This window comes from Cavia porcellus, unplaced genomic scaffold (assembly GCF_034190915.1).
Source record: "Cavia porcellus strain 051 isolate PalLab524CR breed Dunkin Hartley unplaced genomic scaffold, mCavPor4.1 scaffold_12, whole genome shotgun sequence".
Taxonomy (NCBI): domain Eukaryota; kingdom Metazoa; phylum Chordata; class Mammalia; order Rodentia; family Caviidae; genus Cavia; species Cavia porcellus.
This window is the reverse complement of record NW_026947495.1, coordinates 52,612,054-52,633,301: the sequence shown is the minus strand read 5'-3', so window position 1 is coordinate 52,633,301 and position 21,248 is coordinate 52,612,054. Positions and strand designations below refer to the sequence as shown.

Genomic DNA, 21,248 nt, shown 5'->3' with positions numbered 1-21,248 from the left:
AATTTTATGGCATTCAATGGTATCCTTAATCGTGAAAAGTGAGATCAAATTATTAGCCTGAATTCTAACAAATTTTAATATGTATCGACCTCTGTATTCAACTTTGGTCTGATTCTCCATTATAAATGAATGGCTTCTACTGATTTTAACAATATTTGATATGGTAAATAGTTATATTTGATAAAGTGACAACCAAAATGTATTTCTTTTTTAGAAAGAGAGAATCTTAAAACTTCTACATAAGTACTCTTTATTCTCATCATGGCAATCAAGTCTATTTTATTTTATGAATTCTAATTATGTAGTGGATAGGTAGAAACCAGGTATGATTTCCTACATTTGACCTTCAGAAATATTTCTTCCTTTAGGTGAAAACTGATACAGATTTTCCTCCTTCTCTCACCCACCTGCTCTTTTCCTTTGACTCAGTGTTCTGTGTCATGGAAACCTGCATTGCCAACAAAGACGCTGCCGTGCAAACCATCACAATGGAACGGAGAGGTGAGCAGACCACTCGCTACCTCGATGGTCCCCAGAATGCTGCCACAGAGAAACCACAGCACCCGTGACAGAGAATGTGGCACAGGGGATGACAGAAACCAGTCTTGGAGCAAGTTTCGGAGTAAATGGAAATTTGGGAATTCATTTAATTATAATAAAAATATTTTTTGAATACTTGAAAACATGTTCTTTAGTTTTTGATTTTTTAAATCTAATTTATCCTACAATCCTGAAACATAATATTTTCCCCACATGAAAGCCACATGGATGAGGCCTGCAGAAGAGGGTGGGAGCTCAGTGTGCACGGGGTTCTGACGCCTTCCTTCTGCATTGAGGCTTGTTCCAACATCCCTCACCTGTGTAATGAGGATTTACACGCACATGCTTTGGAAGTTCCCTCTGTTTTCCCAAGTGTATTTCTTCTTATTCATTTAATTCTGCTTCTAGGTAAGTAATTGAAATGAAAGATACAATGAGGTAACTCTTGTTTCTATCTCCCTTTCTGTCTCCACACACAGGTATAGGCACCCACACAGGATTTAATATTTTAAATTTAATATTGTGCTCTATAAAAATCATTATAAAAATTCAGCAAATACTGAATTATTGTTCTTAGGAGAAATATGACGTTTCTAGTAAACCTTTATCCATAGCATTTTCATCAGTTGATCAGAACGTAACTTTGTTTTGTGTGTGTTTCTCTGACAGACATTTTATTTAATATACAGGTTCCATTTATCAAGCCTGATCTTACAGGGTGCTGTGCTGTAGCTCGCTGCTAAATGAAGTTCACTGTGCACAAGCGCTCTCTCTGCAAGTTTCTTCACATTTTGTGGGGAACACACAGCACAATGTTTAAATAGCAAAATCAGCCACAAAAAGCTCAAAAACACAAAAATCACAGCATTAAATATACCTGGAATGGGACATTTGTCTACTAGGGCTGAAAACACTCCATAGGTATTGATTTTGAGATTACAAATAAATTTTGGCAAGTAGGCAAATTTACAAAGATACAGAATCCATAAATAATGCGGACTAGTGGACCTTTTATCCCTTACCGCTGCTTTCTACCTCCTCCTTCCTACATTCTTATCTCCTCTTTCGTCTGTTCTAGGATTAAAGTAAAAAATAGCAATTTTCCCCTCCACCTTCTTCATGCAATCCATCTTAACTATTTTCTTCTGCTTTCCAAAATCTTAGTTCCACACAACACCCACACACACAGAATCCTTGGTTCTAAATCAGTGCAGCACATACTGATTTTGTCAAGTGTTATGGCTGTTTATAAAGTATTATTTTATATGACGTGATTCGGGCTTGACTAAGGATTTATAAAATATTCCTGATAATTCAATAAAGAATCGAAGATTGGTCCAGGAATTCTTACTTTTTCCTTTTTTCCCCTGACCTCTGGGTCACCTCATGTTGTATAAAGGCACAAATGCCTATATTCTTGATATTTTAAAGCTTCAAATTATTCGCATTTAATTTAGACTATGTGAGTGTATAAAAGCAATTACACCAGTTTCCTGTGACTTTGAAGGATATATATAGTTGGGTTAATTAAGTAGAAGAGGACGTGGATTTCTGGTGATTTTCCAGTGTGTGTGGGGGAAACAATTGTAGTCATCTGTGCAGCATTAATTGCTGCATAGGGTAGGAGATTAATATTTTTAACATTTTAAGTGGTTTTGCATAAATGTTAGCAATAAGCAAGCCATTTTATGTCTTATTGGTTTGCATTTTTAATAATATTGTAATGTTAGCCTTCCCATAAAGGGAAGATTGCAACAAAACTGAAATAGTGTTTCAACCTTGCTAGTTATGTGCAAACTGACCCTGTGTACCTCTTTAGGGAGCACTCCAAGACAGTGCTACTATAAAGAAAAAAAGAGAAGAATGTAATTTATTTTTAATTTTCCTTACATTTGTGAATTTATTGCCAGGAAAGGCTAACACTACTGGCCAAAGACACCAAGCAATAGACACCAGACACCATCAAGACTTCTTAAATCTATTTATTATGCTAGATTTAGCTTTTTTTTTTTTTTTTTTTTTTTTTCTGTACAGAAATCAAACTCACTACCAGGAGCTAAGCTAAATCCTTGGCTCAGGTTTAACTTTCTTTTAAAGGCAAATCATTACAACACCACCAAAATATAATTTGGTATGTTCACTTGCTCAAAAATAGAACTAAACCAGATGCTTCAGTATTATTTAAACAGGGAAAATAATCAGAAAATGTTGAAATTGTTTTTTTATTTATAATAATGACTGAATTCCTGAGAGGAATCAATTCCTACTGTAGAACTGGGAATGTTACAGTGAATATAATAAATAGGACTCTTCTGAAGAAATCTTACAGTCCAGAGACATAAGGGTGGTGTGGCAGGACAGACTATTTGAAAATAAGTAAAATATTTTCAGGTAATGCAAGGAAGATCATAAAACAGTGGGTTCCTTGAAGTTTACATTAGGCATTAAAATCTAAGAAGCCTGGCTCAGAAGGTAACATTTATCAGATCAAGAAGGACTTTGCATGCCATAGAGAAGACAGTACATCTTATTCTAAGTGCAACAGGATGGCAGGTAAAGGACATAATCTGACATTCATTCATAAAATGAATTTTATCTAGAAGAAGAATGGACAAGGTAGAATGGTGGGAGAAAATAGACAAACGATTTGATTTTAATCAGATCATCTATTATTTCAACCCCAGTCAAAAACAGTGGGAGAGATTTTTGCTCCTTTTCTTCTGCTCAGCAGTATTTTACTAAAACAGTGTCCCTGTAATGAGTACAGTACAGGCCTCTGTCCTGTGCTGACCTGAAGACTGGTCAGTGGCTTGGTGCTCTTGTTCCTAGAGGAGATCCCAGAGTGCAGTTGTTGCCTCATGAATGCTTGCAGTTGAGGCGAACCCAGTCAAGATGATACACTCCAATTTAATTGTAAGCTCCTAATACTCAAGATGCTGTGTAACTCATGGTTACAAATTCAGAGAAACTTTCACAAATGTGGATAGAGTACCTCGATAGTTTTTGAAAGTCATCTTAATATTACCTGAAATGTCAAATACAATCTTGAAAATAGAGAAATTCCCAGAGTCTTTTGTTTACAAATTATTAAGTGTTATTTTGAAATGAACATTTCCTCGCTGTATATTTCAACAATATGAGCAACTGTTTCTTGACCTACCTTGATAAATCTATGGTCCATCCAACATTATGTCTCATGAAGAATATGTTCTACTTTTCTCATTATTAAAAGAATATTTTGTTCTTTGAATCTGGAGAAGCCACTTTGTGAAAAATTTGATTTGTGCATCATGGTATTTTAAGATTTTATTAATGAAAAGATAGCAGTCCCTCCCACTTTATAAATCTGAATTTAATTAATTATTTTTATATGCTGTGAAAAAAAAAGAATCAGAAGTTCAACTACTATAAGTCATTCAGGATTTTTCTCAGAAGATCATTTCATTTTCCTAAAATAGCAAAAAAATCAAATAATATTGTTACAGTTTCTTATGAAAATTCTTTTGTTTCTGAAGACCTGACAATTGAAATTCCCTTTCTTAGAAGGGACATGCAGAATCATAGTTTAGTGTGACCAAGTTCTGTAGCATGACCTAATGTCTACTTCCAAAAGTGAAATGTACTGACCTCTTCTTCTAATACCTAATTAAATTGATAGTGGTGACATCTAATCATAGCATTTTCCCCTTACTTGGGTCACCATGAACCTCCTTTCTCTCGTATAAATTCTGAGTATCCTACATATCGAACAAATTTCTCTAGTCTAGAATTATAAAAACATGAATTTTGTATTCTTACTCATGTGTGTTCCTTTGTTGCTATTGTGTTATAGGAAACCTCATGGTCAGTTTTCTCCCCTGTGATTCCCAGCAAATAGTTAAAGGTTTCCTTCCCGCAAGCATTTGGTATAGGGCTTTTCCCACCAACTGTGTCTCTTGGAACACTGATAAAATATATGTGAAATCTGATTTCTTAAAGGGCAGTTTGATGTATGAATATTTCTATTTAATGTGCTTGCTTTAAAAAAATTCAAAATCTAAGTATCACAGCCTTACTGAACTATTCACTTGAAATTGTGGATGGTTTATAGAAACTTCTGCATTTCCTCCCTGTTAAAATACCTTGGGCATCACTGGCATAATTTCTAACATGAATCTGTTCATTGACTAGAGTTGGCCTCTATTATTTTATTATCCAGCTCTTATCAAGAAGGGAGGTGTTTTTTAAAAAATGTTAATTAGTATTATATGTATGAAAATGAACAATAGACTTAACAAATAGGTCACCTCTTTCTGCCTGGAGGTAAAACGAGCTGATAGAGTTTCTGGGGAACTGGAGTGCTAATGTTGTGAAGTTTTTCTATTTCTCAATACAAAATCTAAAAGGAATAAAAAAGAGAATCTTATCCATTTTGCATTTAGGGAATACACAGCACTAGAAGGAAAATCAGATTAAGTAGGATATTTAAAGAATAATTAATTTGAGATTTATAGAATATAAAGTACTTTCAAATTCATGATACTCTTATACGCTAATTAACACAGTCCTTGTGACCAGTGACAACTTTAAATTTTTCACGTAGAAGGGCTTTAGGAGCTGTACTTACATACCAAACATTGTATCTTTCATGATGTTAATTTGGAGTTGCTTGCTAACTGAAGATAGGTAGGATCTGGTCAAAATAATGCCCCATGGAGTGTCACCTGTGTGTAACAAGCAAAATCATAGTCTTCTCATTTGTAAAATGGGGGGATATGGCACATCCTGCCATAACTCTGTAAATGGAATAAAATTTTTAAAATGAGACAATAGGTCTGTGTTCTTATAAAAGTTATCAAGATACTAATGAGTCAGGGAGCTAATTGGAAGAATTCCTAGATCTAGAAGCCTGCTGCATTCACAGAATATAGGAATTGTGATACATTGGGATTTTACAGGAAAAGTATTTGTTTCACAAGGTTGTTTGGAAGAATGAATAGAATGGCTCATATGAAGCCATTAACAGGATTATTTGGCACATCAAAACATGCACAGACAATTGCAATTTCTCCTTTGTCTTCTTTTCATCTTTTGATTTTTCTTTTTCTATAACAACAATAACAAACATCTGATATTCGAACATTCGATCACTCTAGAAAATACCTTATTTCTTTGTTTGCTATGATATCACATTGTAAATCTCCTTTTACATCTCTGACATTTCTTTTAGTCTCTTTAAAAGACATCTCCTCAGGCTATCCTTTCATTGATAATATTGGTCAGGATCCATTCTCATCCCCCTCCTCATCTTCACTGGTTTATTCTCTGTAGTTGAGTTCTCAGTGAAGTTTCAACTACTGCCCACATGCTGAGATTCTCACCCTGTTTTCCTAGCCATGAGTCATCACTCTGACAAATCTAAAATTAACTTAATGTAGCTCACTCAAATCTTGATGCTTTTACATATCCTTGGATCACTGTTTCTGTTAGCACCATGTTTCATATCCTTTATGTCAATCTGTGGCTCCTTTTTTGCCATTCCTTGAGATCCCTGGACTCAGCTTCTTTTCTTTTGCCTATTGGGCATGACAGCGATAGAACTAAAATACAAACTTAAATGTGACACTGTTGTCCTGACACACTTCAATGATGACATCAAAGCTCTTCCTCCTGATGTACAGATCATTGCCTTGAGAGACGCCTGGTTACCTCTGTAGATTCTTTTCTGTGCAAGACAATTCGTGATTCATTAAATTTGAACATCTGATTTTACTCATAGAACAACTTTTGCTTCTTCTGTTTCCTTTCCCCCAAATCTCTACTCTCTTCTCCAACATGACCATAGCTTGACTGACACTTAATGAATTTTAGGATAACTTAGAAGTCTTCTACTTCAGAGAGATATTCCTTACATCCTGCAGTGGATGTTCCTCAGACTGTACCTGAATCCCCTAATAAATTAGTACTCAGAAGACCCTAATAATTTAGAAGCTCAGACTCAGAAGAATTCATCCTTATCTTCAATAGTCATAGCACAGTTCAGAATATGCAAAAGATATTCAATAAACACTATTAACTGTTTAATAAAGTTAATGCAAATATATACTGAAATGATCAGTATATTTCTTTGATTTACAAAACATAAGTAGATTAGAGTGAACACAATCCTAAATTTTCAAATGTTTATCCAGTATATTGGTGATCGATGGTCTCAAAAACTTAAAAGACAGATTGGAGAAAAAATAACTCCAATGATATATGTTTTATAAATAAATGTGTATGCAAGTAAATGAGACATTATATACTACTAAATAAAGTCCTAAAATTATTCTGAGATTGCTCTTTTGTGTATGCCTAATAGTTAAGAAATTAGTTTCTGTGTGTCTCACTAACAGCCCAACTAGTCATTCACACTGACAGCTTAAGGCTTCAGAATGTGGTGATCAGTTCATTTTGACACAACTCAGTTTATTTTAAGACCTATTTATCAAATCTGTATTTTATAGAAGGACCAGGTGAACTCTTTCAATATGCATTGTTATGGTTGATACATTGTGTCAACTTGAGCAATTTGGAAGTTTAACTAAGAGACTCAGCAGGGAGCCAGAATTCTTACTTTGTAACTATCTTCATCCTGTGCAAAAGTAGGGTACAGAGATTTTGTGAGTACTACATCTGCCCTGGGCAAGTGTGAGGGGTAGGGATGGCCTGCATACAATATAAGTGAGGAAAAGAGGTTCGTTTGCCCTCTCTTTTGTTCTGGCTACTTTTGCTGACTACATTGCCCAATGGCATTCTACCCTGCCTTCAAGCCAGCTGATTATGGACTGAAACCTCCACAAACAGTGTGCTAAATAAACCTTTCCTTCCTTTATTTTGTGTCTTGGGTACTTTGTCCCAACAAGAGAAAAGTAACCAAGACATGCATCATGATAAAATATAATCTAGGACCAATTTTGATATTGTGTGTTTAGACAAGAATACAAATATGTATAGCAAAAGACAAAATAAGTTGAACGCTATAGAAGTGTTTTAAATAATATGCAAAGAGAATCAGAGAGAGCAAATTGAATTAGTATCAAAATAACTTTACAGAGAAGTTATAATAAATCCATAAGATCAAAAACTATCAAAGAAGATTCACTTTATTATTTTGACTTTGAGTTACTGCATATGACCATACAAGTGATAAAATACACCTTAATTTTGCGTTATTATAACAAACAGATTTTAATCTTGTTTTTAAGGTTATGTGATTTAGGAAGGTAATTGTAACTAACTTTCAATTTTAAAGTTTTGAAAGCAATGAATATATTATTCACCTTCCTGTGCTAAAGTAATGAACCCAAATGAATATGAAAAAGATACAAGGACTTGAAGAGATGTTTTAATGGTTGTTCAAACAATTACACCTCAGTGCTAAATAATGGACTGACAGCATGCTAAAAGAAAATCTAACAATTTGATTTATTAGGGTTCATTCTGTCCTATATTTTTATTGTCATTTGACTTGAAAATGTAGATATATTCACTAAGACATTTGCAGAAAACAAAGGTAATTCCTACAAATTTATTCTGAGAACTATATAGCTGAAAAGGACTTATTTGCCGTCTTTTTCAGTATCATCATATTTGAGCTGAAAACTGATTTAAAAGTGTGATTTAATTCCCCATGGACTAGCAAAAAACCTGTAGGTTGTGTTTGAGTATCACATCTAGCAAAGGAACTGACAGTGCAAAAATTTTGTTAAAAGCTGCTGCAACAAAGAACACCTGGAACATCCTCACTGAGACCTTGTTGAAGGGACTGAAGTTCTTCAGTGTGAAGGAAAATTTTCATGGAGACTTAATGCTGATTCTTACACATTTAATGGTAATTACGTGGCAAATCTTTTGTATTGCTTCAGAATAAAGCACTTGGGCTTATGGTCAGATATTTCAGAAGACAGGATAGATTAGATCTTCAGGAAGCTACTGGATAGATTTTCTAAACATCACAGGAGTACAAAAGTACCTGTGTTACAAAATTAATCAATTACTTGGTCAACTTGAATATTTTCCAAACTATGAACAGAATAAACTTCTCTGGATTTACAAAAGTAAAGAGATTAATTATTCCCACTACCAAATGGCTCAATAAAATCTTATTCTTTACTGTTCTTGTATTTCTGATACTATGTCATACACATGACTTCTGAATTATGTTTAAAGAATTTGTTATTGCTAAAATGTCTTTTAAGGCTGAAACTAAATTGACGTAGGTTAACTTCTCAACTATCAACATATCTCCCATTATTTTGAAGTTTGCCTTTCTACACAGGTAGAATTGCAATACAGGAGGTTAAAGCAAGAAGTTCATTTGTCCCAAGAATTTAAGACCAGCCCAGAAAACTTCACCTACACACATAAAAAAAACTATTTACACATGAATAAGATAAGGCTTTAGAAATTGCCTGTCATTTATATTTTGGATACAAAATAATTTTATATTGGTTATTTTTGAAAAAGAAATGAGCATCATGTATCTGGAATTAAGTGAGATTGATATTATCTTCAATATAATATGAAAAATAAAAATGAATTAAGAAGACCAAGCATGAAAAATCCAGAGAAAGCAAAGATTTGAATAAATAGCAGATGAATAGTCACATTATTTATGGGAGAAGATGTATTGATAATAGTTTCTAAAATCTAAAAATTTCTGAAAGAAAATTTGAATTCTGGTATTAATTCTATAAATTATAGACTGAACATGGCATGGCTAACTATTTCTGAACATTTTTTATGTTTAAAGTGAAAGAAATAAAGTAACCCAGGGTTATTTGTTGGCTCATTAATAATAATTGTTAAAGTATTTTATCAAGAAAATGTATATGTCTTACCTTATATTGATAATTTTTAATGGGATTTTATTTTTTAAGACAAAAAGAGATAAATGTAGGCTTTTCTACAAGTGCTTCATTTTACACTGTCAGGAGAGTATGGCTATTTGTCAGAGAATCTTTTGAGACATTATACCTCATATCAGAACTGTCTTGGAGAATAATTGTTTGCTTTGGGGTCTTATGGCAGTAATTCTAAAATCTCTAGAGGCAAGGTTATTTACAGAATAAGGTGAGAAAATTTGGGACATTGCTAAAAAACAAAGACAGTATCTGAAAGTAACTTTTGGTAACCATGTTTGTTATTTGTCATAAAACATAGTCAGTCAAGATCAGAGGCTGCTGTTACTGAGGGGTAACTGCAATGAGAAATCAAAAACCAAGGGAATCTGTTCCACAACAGCACTCTAAAGATGCTGAAGTTTTAACCTGATAGATACTTTGAAATAAGAAATAAAAACTGCCATCTCTAGAACAATACCTTGCCCAAAGCAAGTAATCATCTGGTACTTAATAAGTGTTCATTAAATAAAGTCCAGATTGATCAGTAAGTCATGCCAGTGACCAATAAATGAATCAACATTTGAGTAAAAACTCCAAAAATATTCTACTAAGTATGGTGAACAGAGGGTTTGAAACTTTTTTGTTGGTAATCAGAAATATTTATTTTTCACCAGCAATATAAACTAAGAATTTGAATAATGATAAGTGGTTAGTTCCACACCAAAATCATATTACCACAGATACTTACTATGCAATATTGATCTCATTTTGGGTGTTTTGGAAAGGCTTTTTTGATGTGAAAGGAAATTAGCTCATTAAGAATAAATTTGACAAATTTTAAAAATCATAAACATGATTTATGATTGGATTTCAAAACAACAATTAATCTTTTCAGTTTTGCTATATTTCAGTAATCTTTATGCCCCAGGTAGGAACAGGCTATCTCTCGGATACTAACAGAACCTGTACTTAGGGGAAGTCAATAGAATGTACAACATTGATAGAAGGATTTTTTAGCCACTGAAATTGACATACTTAAAGTATATTTAATTATATTTTAGTAAATTCAAAAGGAGTAAATAAGACTGAATTAGAAATTTCCTTTAAAATTTGCTTTTTGACTCTATCTTATTCCATTTCCATAAAAGACCAGAACTCTTATTTTAGATGAGTTAAACATAATTCCCAAAGATAAAAGACATTCAAAAGCACAGTCTTTTAATATGAGCTTCTGCACTTACTAATGCAGGTGCAGCCACCTATTTTACAAGATTCTTATTAATGAATGTAGAAGAGCAGGATAAAGCGACGAGAGTTTAATTTATTTTGGAAGTAATGGTTTGTACAGTAATTATCTAGAAGCAGCCACTTGTCAAATGGAATCAGTAACAAGTGCAGTCGGGAGAGGTTTTCTGGTACACAGGCATTATGAAACATTTTACTTTGCAATGAGAATGGGCTCCTTGCACATTGTTTATTTGGCTTCTAAAAATCTTTTAAAAATAACCTCAAAAACTGATAATGCTTGAGAAAGTATGTAGGTTAGTATATTTGTGAAGATTAAATTTATTCTAATTTGCTTCTTTTGCTAGATAACATTTAACATTTAAACTTGAAGCAATGTTCTATTCCACCCTGTGGGACTGACTTGAGCGTGGTATAGAAACACTGGCTCAGGTCTGGGAGAAGATTGGACAAAGGGTCACAGCGCTGTGGGCATATTCAAGGGGCAGCATCCCAGGGATAGGCCTAATGAAACTCAAGCAATTCCTTGGTAGCAGCAAGCACCAGTCATTCTAGGGAGGTACTGGCGGAGATGAGGAGACTTGGAATCCAGAAAGGAATATCTTGAAATAGTTGCTGGCTACTCATGGTATTTAATATTTTGTATATATTTTGTGGATTCTAAAAAAGCAGATGAAGAAACATCCAGTGGAAAATATACTCTGAGGTACATTCTTAGCTGTTAAGAAAAAGGTTAAGTATTCTCTACAGAAAAGAAAGAGGAAAAATTCATGCTTAGAATTGTTTTAGCCTCAAATAAAATATTATTTTCAATAACGCTCAGGCTTCATTATGCTCTAAAATTCATTCACAAAAACTAGTTTAAAATGACCAATATGCAGTCAAAAACTCACTTCATCAAATTACTCAACTCTTCTGTTTTAAAAAATAATACAGAAATTAACTGTTTGTCACTTTCATATATTACATTTGCATTCACATTGATATAATGTTTTTGATGAGTTCTCACCATGTTGCTTATGCTGTCCCCGACTCCAGAGTCTTCCATTTAGTTCTTTCTGGTAGCTGAAAATGCAGATATGTACCACTGTGCCTAGGATAATTTAAGGAATTTGTGAGAACAGATCATAGAAAGAAGATCTGATTTAAGCAGCTCTGTTTCTTGTTGTATACTCATTTACATTAACTCGTTAAATATCAAGTTATAGTTATTATATGACAGAAGAATCAGAGGATACCTCATTCTCTTTCTTTGAAAGTTGAATTTAATTAAATTTTTTTTCACCAAGGATAATGATCACTGAGACATAGGGAAGTAAGGTGTGCAATAAAGCTAAAGGCTAAGTTAACTGCCTTAAAGGAAATGTTTATAAGCTTTGTCACAGAAAGATGCACTCAGATGAAGTCCAGTAGTGCCACCAAGTTGAGAATCCAGACAAATGAGAGGAACTAAAGATTGTAGGCAGACAATGGAAAGGAGACACCCACCCAGTGAGAGGAATCTTGGATATTTATGCACAGACATTCTTGAATTGTCAGCAGGAAATTAAAGAGTGCATGCATTTAAAGAAAATAATAGGGGAAGGTGAAGAGGAGGAGGAGGGAAGAATTTCTCAATATTTTTGATAGACTTATTCAGAACTATACCAGATATACAGACTATACAGATACTAAAGTCTAGAACTATAGTATCTATTCTCTCCAGACAGACTAGAACACCTTATGATTCATAAAGAATTAGTTAAAACTTTGGTAAAATTTTTGCTTCAGAAGGGGAATATTATTAACCCGGTACTACTGCTTTGGCATATACCTAATGAATCTTAAAACATGAGTTCCAATAATGCCCAACAGTTGCCAAGTAACTAAACTGAATTCCAGAACAAAGGTAAGATTATATATGTATAAAAATATCCCATATGACAGTAGTGGATAGGCTGCCCCTTCTCTTTACTCTCCCGGCCTAGGGCAGCAGTGGGTTATAGGCTGCCCTCCTCCTCACTTCCCAGACCTGGGACAGCAGTGAATTGTAGGTCACCCTTGCCACCACACCAAAAAGACCACAGCAGCTCACTGACAGTGACTCCTTCCACTATCTACAGAACCTTACTGGGCTGATGGGAGAGTCAGCAACCCGTCATCCACATAGAGAGCCTCAATGTGACTGTGTTCTGAGTCCCCACCTCCCCAAATAGACGACCTCAGTGAGTAAACATGAGCAGTAGGGTGACACTCCCCAACTGTAGGACCATGGCCAGCCTGGCAAGAGCATGGGTGGGTACTTCTCCGATACAGAGAACACTGGGTAGGTTGAGGAGAGTACTGATAAAGCATCCCCAAACCTGAAAGAAACAAAAAATGCTTAGGAGACAGTCAGTGACACAGTAGGGTCCAAGCTGAGGTAAACATGCCATTGTTTATGTCGGTGGCCCCCAGGCCTCATGCCTTTACATTATGCATCTGTGATTGGTTCATTGTCTAGAGCTTGGATTGATGGTGTCAGTGCTACACCTACATAGAGGTTGAGCCAAGATGTAGTGTAGAAGGCAGGAAGAAGGTGTGTCTCTCTCTTTTGCCGATTTCTGCCTTGTTGTTTGCAGCCACCATGAACTGTGACCCCACCATGTCACCCTGTCTTGGAGCCAACTGAGTATGGACTGAAACCTCCAAAAACTATAAGAAATGAACCTTTCCTTTCTCAATTTGGCACATCAGGTATTTTGTCTCAGTGACGAGTAAAAAGTAACTAAGACAACACTATAACTAGGTAGATCTGGTGGCCTGGAACAACCTGAAAATGTAGTAACAGCAGGAAATAAGGGTTGAATTATATCAGTATTCCAAGGCTAGTCAACCAGGGGAGAAGATAGCTCTCACCCAAAAGGCCCTGAGGGAGGAATTCAGCCTACTGGCCCTCCCTTTCATTGTAGTATCCAGCAATTGCACAAATATCAACACCACAGTAGGACCCTAAGACATGCACTATGGACAGCTGAAAGCAGTGGGATTCAAAGATGAAATATTAGCTCAAGAGGTGAAAATGACAAAATTAAACATCAAAATGCAAGCTCAAACATACAGTTCATCAGGGACAAGTACAGAAGACATTCAAACAGAGGACATTAAAAGTCATACACCTAACATTTCTGAAAAGATAACAAGTGAAATAAAGAAACAAATCCATTAGGCTATAGAAGAAATAAGATTAAAAATAATCTCTAATGTAAAGAAAGAAATGGCAACAATAAAGGAATGAAAACAAAGGAATTGCTCAGCATAACTAGAGAAGACAAAGATTGAAAAGTATATAAGAGCATGGTAAAATTAAAGAAACCGTGAATGAACAATACAAAGTAGAAGTAGAACGTAAAAAAGAAATTCAAAGAAATAACCAAGAAATAAAAAATTGTATAGAAACCTGGGGAAATCGTTTAAATGGAGCTAAGGATAGAATTTTGGAACCTTACGGACAGCACTGCAGCTAGTGTTCATGGAAAAGGAACATTCAAAAATAACAAGGCAATATGAAATGAAAGTTCAGCAGCTTCAAGTTGATGCAAGGAGAAACAATATCAGACTGATAAGAATCAATGACTATTAAGGCATCAAAGCAAATGACACAGAAAAACTTTTTCAGAAGTAATAGCAAAAAAAATTCCCATTCATAGGGACAGAATCTGATATACAGAGAAGTGAGGTATATAGAATGTCAAATAGTCATAACCAAAATAAATCTATGCCCAGACATATAATAATTAAGATCCCAGACATAAAGCATAAAAACAGAATATGATAAGCTATGAGAGAAAAGACACAAGTCACCTTTCTAAGAAAGCTCATTAAAATCACGGCACAAACCTTCAATTTAAGTGAGCATGGAGTGAAGTATTTCAAGCCCTGAAACAAAATAACTTTTAACCCAGATTGAAGAACCCTGTGAAACTTATTTGAAATTTAATGAAGAAATCAGATATTTTCATGACAAAAACAAATGAAATTCATGTCTACCAAACCAACCCTAGAAAGAGTACTGAAAGAGACATTAGAGAGAGATAAAAGTAAAAGTGATGACAATTCTCAGAACAACAACAGGAAGAAACCACAAGACAGGGCAAGCAATTAAACAATGGGCAAAGAAGAAAAACAATAGCAGGAAAATAACATGAAAAAGTTGAGCCAGTACATATAAGTTCTATGCCTCAGTTTACCAAGTAAAAAAATAGGTTGACAGAGTGGATCATGAAACAGGAACCAACAATATGCTACATACAAGAAACACATCTGACTCAAAAAGAAACTTATAGACTGAAAGTCAAAGGATAGAAAACAATATTCCATGAAACAAGAACCCACAAAAAAGCAGAGGTAGCTATTTTGTTTGCAGACAATGTGAACTTCAAACCAAAAATTATCAAAAGAGACAAAAAAGGCCACTACATACTTGTCAAGGGAATAATTCAAGAAGAAGAGCTAACAACCATAAACATATATGTACCAAATATAGGAGCACCTAACTGTAAAAGAAAAATACTAATTGACATGAAAAACCAAATGCCCAACAACACAATTATAATAGGGGATCTTAATATTATACTAATATTAATATATTAACTAGTGCTGGAATATATTAACTAGCCCTGATTTCTCACTGTTAGTTTTTTTGAAAGACTGCGTTATTTATAACTATTTTTCTGGTTTGCTTTTTAAAAATGAAAAAACCTGCATGAAAAATAAATGCAAATTAATTGCTTACATCCAATCATAAATTTATAGTTACGAATGTAATAAAGTGAACAAGACTCATGGTGAGAATAGTCATTAAATTAAAATATTCTCAAGACTGATAGAGATATATGAATTACCAGTTAGGAAGTTGAAGTAGTTATTATAACAGTGTTCCATGTGTTCCAAATCTTAAGAGGAATGTAGAATATTAATAAGATAAAAGTCAAACACTGAGGCATTCAAATGGTAATATCTAAATTAAAAATGTGAAATTAATTGCAGCTAAACATTGCAGAAAAAGATTTATGGCAATAAAAACATTTGAAATCAAACAGAAAAGTGTAAAAGAATAGTTAGAAAAAATATCAAGGAGCTGTGGCATAATTTCTGGTGTGAAAAAATAAAAAGAAACTATTTCAAGTAATAATAGATGTGAAATTTGCAAATTTGATAACTGCTATAATTCTAGATGAAAGAACTTCAACAAATTCCCAGTATAAGATTTTTTTAAAAACTGCAATATAAACACTTAATAATTTTCCTGGTCTGGTCAAAACTGATACTAAAATATTGGTAACTGAGCACAAAAATAGTACAGAATAATTTTTTTAAATTACTGAAGCAGAATTATCTGTCCAGTAAAAACACTTTTCAAAAACAAAGATGAAATAGAGTATTTCAGATAGTAATGGTTAGGGAATTCATTTACTGAAGAATCTTGCATTACAGGAAATATTATCGAGCTTCAGATTAGAAGATTACCACAGCTAGAAATACACTACTGTAAAAATTAAGAAAGATTGCTGATTAAATGCATAAAAAATATTTTTATTTTTTTTAAGTTTTCATTGTAGGATAATTGAACTTTCAAAAAAAACAATGTATAAGACATGTAACATATGTAAAATAAAATATAAAAGAAGAAAGCTGTAATTCCAAGTGGTAAAATTGAAATTAACTTTTGTAAGGTTCCTATCCTATGTGTGAAATGATGTAATGTTCTTGGGAAGTAAACATAATGCACAATTTAGGCAATATATAAATGAAATGAATAATTCTTTAAAATTTTTAAAAATGATGCTCATTAGTACACAAAAATAATAAAACTTCATGACCAAGTGAGATTTTCCCTAAGAAATCACGTTGGCTTAACATTAAACCAAGTAATCAATATAATTCAGCATAGCAAAGTAATTTTTTTTTTAAAATCATATGACCATTTTATTAGACTAAGCATCTGACAAAATCCAACATCATCATTTCTGATAAAATCTTATAACAATATAGGAAAAAATACATTCTCTAAAAACATAGCTTAGTAGTTTCTATGAAAATCATTGTAGGCTCAGGGGTTAGATTCAGTGGCATACCTGTCTGCTTGGCAAGCCAAGCTTGTGAGTTTGACCCCTGGTACCAAAAAAAAAAAAAAAAAAAAAAAAAAAAAAAAAAAAAAAAAAAATTCCATTATAAGAATATTGTAACAACTGAAATGATTTCCTTAAAAATCAAGCATAAGACAAAGATGGCCTTAAACATTTTACTTGGGTTATTATTCATTGAAATCAGCAAGAAAACAAATTATAGGAATCAAAATAAAGACAAAATTTTCTTGATTTTAGGGAACATCTATGTAGATAATTTAATGAAACTAAATACAAAAACAAAGTAGTAGAGAAATAATTTATAAATTTAGCAAGATTTCAGGATTTAAAATCAACAGACAGAATTATATTTCTATATACTAGCAAAGAAGCTTTGGAAATTGAAATTTTAAAAAACAAAGACATTAAATTATCAAATAAATAAAATAATGATAAATCTGGTCAACAGTATAAAAAATGGATCTGTGGCAAATTGAATTTTGATAGGTGTTCATAAATAATTCAATAGAAAAAGTCTTTTTCATAAATGGGTTAGGAAATTTGCATTATCATATGTTTTTAAAATGCTATAATACAGACATAGTACAAGATGCAAAAATTAAAGGAATCATTGACTGAACATAAAACCTAAAATAATAAACATTTAAAAAGTATAAGAAGTCTTATGGATAGTTAAGCAAACATTCCTTAAATATGATACTAAAATCATAATTTATAGCAGAAAATATTCATAGAATTCATTAAAATTTTACATTCTAAAATTCATTCATTAAAAAATTTAAATTCATTAAAAATTTAGAAAATGGTATCTAAAGAGTAATACCACAGAAAATTCACAGAGGAGAAAATGTTTGTAACACATGAATCTGGGAAATAATTTGTACCTATAAATATAAAAATCTCACAATTCAATGACATGGAGATAGATTATCCAATTAAAAAAATAGACAAAAAATATCTAGGTCTGGTGACATGTACCTAGAATCCCAGCACTCTGGGAAGTAGGGGCAGGAGAATTGTAATTTCATGCCCAGGTAAGAAAGAAAGAAAGAAAGTAAGTAAGAAAGAAAGAAGAAAAGAAAAGAAAAGAAAAAAGAAAGGAAAGGAAAAGACAAGACAAGAAAAGAAAATAAAAGAGAGAAAAATACTTCTTTAACGGGTTAGGAATATATCTCACTATAAAGGCCCTGGGTTAAACCTCTAATAGCATATACACGCTCTCACAAAATAAAAAAAAGGTAACCTCTAGTTACAGACCCAAGAGACAGAAATTAATTCAAAGATATTGCTATTGTCTCAATATCTGTGCCACCTCAGAATTCACGTGCTGAGATCTAGTCATCAATGTAATGATGTTAGGAAAGGAGGGATATGGGGAGATGAGGTTTTAAGGGCAGAGCTCTCAGGAAGAAAATTAATGCTTTTAGGATAATAGAACCAAGAGAACTCCATCCTTATACTTTGTGAAGACTCAGTGGGAAGTCAACAACTATGAACCAAGAAATTGACCCATATGAGACACCAAATCTATTTTTGCTTTGTTATCCAATTTCCCAGCCTCCAGAACTGTAAGAAACACGTGTCATTTGCATACAAGCTACCCAGCAAGTGGTGTGTTATAACAATCCAGATGAACTAGGAAAAAATGTAAGCATACATTCATAGATAGCTTCATTTGCTGTAGACCAAAATGAAAAAAGAAAAAAGAGTATCCATAGGTAAATGGATTAAATAAATGTGTTACAGTCGATAGGACACTAGTCTGCAACTAACAAGAAATAACTATTGATGCATGCATGATGTTTTTGACTATTAAAATAATATGCCAAGTGAAAGAATCCAGAAAACTTATAGTCCATACTTCATATATTTTTTTTAATTCTAGAAAGTAAAAACTACCCTACAGTAGAAGGAACAATTTTGGTGGTTGGATGAAGACTAATTCGAGGATAATAGAAATAAAACAGAGACAGAAAGAATTACCCAAGTGTATGAAGAAACTTGGCATTGGTGAATATATTCTCCATCTTGATTATAGAATTTCATAGGTGTTATGCGTGTGTTGAAACTTATTGAATTTTACTCTTAAACGTATGCAGTTTATTTTCTATCAATTATATCTTCATAAAGATGCTTTATAAAGAATAATTATACTTCTGATGTCATTATATCTTGCTATAATTTGTTAAGTCTTGTATTTGGTTATCTATTGCCAATCCTAGTCTAGTGTTCATTGTCTGATTGCACGTTTAGTACTTGCCAAAATTTAACTCACAGTAGCTTTTGGTCTTTGACCGCAGTATGCCCTTTATTTATTTATCTTTGCCCAGATTACTGCTCTTGCCAAGAAAATTGTCATCATCTTCTCTTCCAGACAAAATTTTCCTTCAAGCAATTTGGCTGTTCATATCTTTCCCCTATTTCCTTCTTACTGGATGAAAACAGGTAATGTCACCTTTTCTCATTCGGTTTACAAGTCTTTCTGGTTATATATCAGTTTCAATCCATGTTAAATAAAGGATACTTATATCCAACTTCAAAGAAGAAAACACATAGAAATAAAAGTTTAATAATGTTCACTAAACATTAGGGTCCTAGACAGGTCTACCACTGGTGTATTTTAACGTGGTTAAAAGATATTAAATATCACAACATGGTTAGAAGATATTAAATATCACAACGTGGTTAAAACCAATATCTTCAAACTGCATTTATATGCCTTCTAGTGCCTTGGTTCTGAAGCATCCCCAAAAGAAAATAAGTGAGTTGTTACCAGATCTGTATTATAGAGTTTTCAAACTGTCTGTTCATTCTACCAGAAAGCAGCGGAGATATATAGAGCCTGCCTTAACACACAGCAGCATTCGTATTCCTTATTTCCTCCAATCTTAAAAAAGCATTTTTCTATTCTCATAGGGCATAAACATTTTAAATTGAGCAGTCACCTGATAAATTGGCTGATTTTTAACTTCCTTTTAAAATTTCTTTTGTTCCTTATTTCCCTTTTTTGTAATAGATTTTAAAACGCGAAATTAGTTCACTAAAGAGGTACCATTAAACTGATAATATATTGTTAGGTAATATGTGAATTTTACTTACCAATTTCCTTGTAAAAGAAAATTATACATGTTCTTGTAAAATTGTAAGATTGAAAGTGTCATCTATAATTTCAAAATTTCCTAGAATCTCAAAGTGAAAATTTACATATTATCTGGTTTAATTTAATATTTGCTCTGTTTCTTAAAGCACATATTCAACTCATCCAATTTTCAGTTTCTCTTTGTCAATGACAATAACTCCCACTTGTTACAATTTAACACTTGGACAGTGATGTTCTCTCAATATTACATTTAATCCCACAAGAACACAATGAAGTTATTTAGTATTGCTGTGTTACAGACTAAAAAATAGATACATAACGAATTAAAAATATTTTTCACAGTTTTTCAACTAGAACAGAAATTCAAGTGTAGGTACATATGATGACACAATGTACTTTTACTCACTGCTAACCATACTGTATAACTATAAAGCAAAACGAGTATGAAAATCAAATGAGATAAAAAGTGAAAGTGGGCAGTTTAGTGCCTAGGAAATGGACTCTTAGGAAATGATAGTTTTCTAATGCTATTTGAGCAGTCCTCAACAGGTGGTCAATTTATTGTCCATTGTAATTCTTATGGAAACATAAGGTTGGCTATCTCACGATTCTGTTCCATTTCTGGATAATTCTAACTCATAGAAGATGCTTTCTTATATTGAGCTGAAAACTGCTCCACTATAGCTATCACCTTTTTGACCTATTTCTGCCCTCCGGTTGGAATATTGATTGTGATTTCATTAAATTTAAAGCTTAATTTAGGGAGAATTGGCATCCTTACAATAATGAGTCTTTTTACCCAAGAATAATGTGAGGCTCTGATTAATTCAAGTTTTCTTCAACTTTGTCCTGAATAAGTGATTTTGAATAGTGAATGCTTTTCGATAGTATTACAGCATAAGAGAAAAAGGGTGACTTTCATTTCAAAACAATCATGTTTAAATTCTGGCTCTGTCTTTTACTAGATAAGGATTTCACATCTTTTAGTTTGTTCCTTAATTGATAAAGTGAAAATGAAGTCATCTACCTCATGGTTGTATGTGAAAATGCTTTACAGAGTCTGGAACAAAATTAATATTCATTAACATTAGCTACTATAATTAATATTGATCATCCAGCCTGTTTTCCAGCATTTTTAGAAAAGATTTGACATACACTTTTGGAAATCTATAGCAACATCTCATAGCTTTCAATTATAAAGCATTTTTATCCAAAAAAATGATAAAGTGTCTTGAATTTTCATAACTTTCTTTCAACATATCAAAGTATACATACAATAAGATTTTTTAAAGACTAGAATCTTGAAATGGGCATAAATAGACTTGAAAACTATCCTGTGAAACTTTGGACTGATATTATAGTTCAGTGAGACTAAGGCTTTGTCTTTTTTTG

The 21,248-nt window shown here is 33.0% G+C and overlaps 1 pseudogene; it reads left to right on the top strand.

The window, feature by feature from the left end:
* Positions 1 to 764: 764 nt before the first annotated feature.
* The window catches only part of LOC100719177 (large ribosomal subunit protein eL8-like), a 56,461-nt pseudogene continuing 35,977 nt past the window's right edge, over positions 765 to 21,248 (top strand).